This window comes from Mandrillus leucophaeus, unplaced genomic scaffold (genome assembly GCF_000951045.1).
Source record: "Mandrillus leucophaeus isolate KB7577 unplaced genomic scaffold, Mleu.le_1.0 Scaffold698, whole genome shotgun sequence".
In the NCBI taxonomy this organism is placed as follows: Eukaryota; Metazoa; Chordata; class Mammalia; order Primates; family Cercopithecidae; genus Mandrillus; species Mandrillus leucophaeus.
The window spans coordinates 706,679-709,786 of NW_012107563.1; the positions used below are offsets into that span (position 1 = coordinate 706,679).

Sequence of the window (3,108 nt, forward strand, 5' to 3'; positions counted from 1 at the left end):
GCCTCAGCCTCCTGGGTAGCTAGGATTACAGGTGTGCACCACTATGACTGGCTAATTTTTGTATTTATAGTAGATATGGGTTTTCACCATGTTGCCCCGGCTGGTCTCAAACTCCTGACCTCAAATGACCCGCCTACCTCGGCCTCACAAAGTGCTAGGATTACAGGTTGTGAGCCACTGCATCTGGCCCTGCATTATTATTTTTTTGAATTTTAATGAGTCCTTTTGAAACTATGTCATACATTTCCCATACCGATATTGTGTGACTCATTATAATATAGGCAGTGGGGTTTACTGATGGTGCAGCATGCCGTACCCTCCTCCACTTCAGCCAGACTGTTGAACCTGCACGTCCTTGTTCCTGTGCACCGCTGCGGCATGCCTCCTTTTCCTTCAGACATAGTAGCAGCTAGATTAGCCTCCTCATTTTCCTTAATTTTTTCCACTTTCACGATCAGCTTTTCCTCCACCATCCTGATGAAAGTATTGTTTTCCAGTGCCTTCTCAAAGACTTCTTGCTTGTGTTCCCTCCTCTCTGGCAATGGTTTCAGCACCTGGACCTCCTCAGACTGCCTTCTTTCCTCTGCAGCCTCCAGTTTCCTCTGAATCTCCTTTAGGGACAGGTCTTTCTCCTTAGCACAAGCTAAAGTTCAAGGGGCTTCCCAGAATGGAGATGGTGGCCTTAAAATCAGCTTAAAAGCCTGGCGAAAGGCACGTTTGTAGATTTGCTTCACTTTCTTTCTTTTCTTTTATTTTTTTTTTTAGATGGAGTCTCGCTCTGTCACCCAGGCTGGAGTGCAGTAGTCTGATCTCGGCTCACTGCAACCTCTGCCTCCCAGGTTCAAGCAACGCTCCTGCCTGTGCCTCCTGAGTAGCTGGAATTACAGGTGTGTGCCAACACACTTGGCTAATTTTTGTATTTTTAGTAGAGATGGGGATTTCATCATGTTGGCCAGGCTGGTCTTGAACTCCTGACCTCAAGTGATCTGCCCACCTCGGCCTCCCAAAGTGCTGGGATTACAGGCATGAGCCACCGTGCCCAGCCTGATTTGCTTCACTTTCATTTCATCTTAAGTATAGATGTTGATGTTGCAAGATTCCAGGTAAAAGCAAGAGCGGGGCCAGACCTGGTGGCTCACACCTGCAATTCTGGTACATTGAGCGGCTGAGGTGGGAGGATCACTTCAGGCCAAGAGTTTGCAACCAGCCTGGGCCACATAGTGAGACCCTGTCTCTACAAAACATTTTTTAAAAATTAGCTAGACCTGGTGGCACACGTCTGTCATCCTAGCTACTCAAGAGGCTGAAGCAGAAGGATTATTTGAGCCAAGGAGTTAGATGCTGCAGTGAGCTATGATCATGCCACTGCATTCCAGCCTAGGCAACAGAGCAAGACCCTGTCTCTTAAAAAAATAGAAATAAAAGCGGATCACTGATAAGATGGACAGCTTCTTTTGTTTGCTTTGTAGGTTAGACCTCATCTTACTCTTCATTTCAGTTAGAGCCCCTGCTGTGTTTAATGAGAATTCCACCATATCACGCAGATCATGTCCTTATTTTCTTTCCCCTCTTGCTGTTTTAGCCATTGTAGGGATGTTCAGATGCTGGTGGTGCAGATGGTGGTGAAGGCAACAGATCTGCCTTTAGCAGCCGTTGCTATGTCCACATTCTACTGGACTACATTTCTACACAACTATGTCCTGTCTTTATTTGGATACCTCCTATTCATTTTTCCTTTTGCCTTCCTTTTGGTTAACTGGTAAATACATACAATAAAGAATTTACCAGATATATAAAATAGGTATAATTTTTTTCTTTTTTTTTTTTTTTTGAGATGGTGTCTCATTCTGTCACTGAAGCTGGAGTCCAGTGCTGTGATCTCGGCTTACTGCAACCTCTGCCTCCCGGGTTCAAGCGATTTTCCTGCCTTGGCCTCACAAGTAGCTGGGATTATAGGAGCCTACCACCATGCCCGGCTAATTTTTGTATTTTTAGTGGAGAAAGGGTTTCACTGTGTTGGCCAGGCTGATCTCGAACTCCTGACCTCAGGTGATCCACCCACCTTGGCCTCCCAAAGTGCTGGGATTACAGGTGTGAGCCACCATGCCTAGCAAACATTTTTGAAAGAACACCTATATAACCCACTTGAAGGGGATCCCTAAGACCCACCCCTTAGGTTCAATACAGTCTTCACTAGGAGGACTCGCAGGACTCAGCAACTGAGCACATGGCTGTATTCACAGCTCAGATTGATAACAGTGAAAGGATACAGAGCAAAATCAGCAAGGGAAAAGGCACACGGGCAAAGTTTGGAGGAATCCAGGCACACACTTCCAAAATTCCTAACCCAGCGAAGTTACAGGGAATGCACCTAATTCCCCCAATACCGAGTTTTGAAAACACGTGTGAAATGTTGCCTATCAGGGAAGCTCATTAGGAATTCAGTGTCCATGGTTTTTAGATGGGGCTGGTCACATAGCACCCACTGCCTTGTACATAAAAATTTAAGACTCTCAGGACAGATATTCAGCATCAGCCACAGTGCCTGTACATCAGGCATAGTGAGTCACTCTTATTAGGCAATGGTAGAAATCCTCCCAAAATTTAATTTCCCAGGCACCAGCCAAGATCCAACCTTGAGAGCAAGGCTTTCTAAGGATAGCAGTCTCAGGCCTTCTGTTAATTTGTTCTGCTACCCTTGTTAACATTTCTGTCCCTCCCAAATCCTATCACCCTCCATCCCAAACACCTCCCTTGTATCTCCCAAGGAATCACAATATTAAATGCATACTTATTATTCTCTTGCTTTTTTCTACAGACTTATTACACATATACACATATTTTCACACATGTATACTGTATGTATGCCTATTCAATTTATGTTTGGTTTTGCAATGTTTTTAATCACATCACTGAAATAATTAACAAAATGGTTACAGGTTAATCCATGTTGATACTTGTGCATTCAGGTATGCATGTATATATAGTATGTGTATTTATATATTAAAAATAGGATATAATCTTTTTTTTTTTTTTTTTTGAGACGGAGTCTCGCTCTGTCGCCCAAGCAGGAGTGCAATGGCCGGATCTCAGCTCACTGCAAGCTCC

The 3,108-nt window shown here is 44.3% G+C and overlaps 1 pseudogene; it reads right to left on the bottom strand.

Moving 5' to 3' along the window:
* Positions 1–327: 327 nt before the first annotated feature.
* The window catches only part of LOC105527885, a 34,914-nt pseudogene continuing 32,133 nt past the window's right edge, over positions 328–3,108 (bottom strand).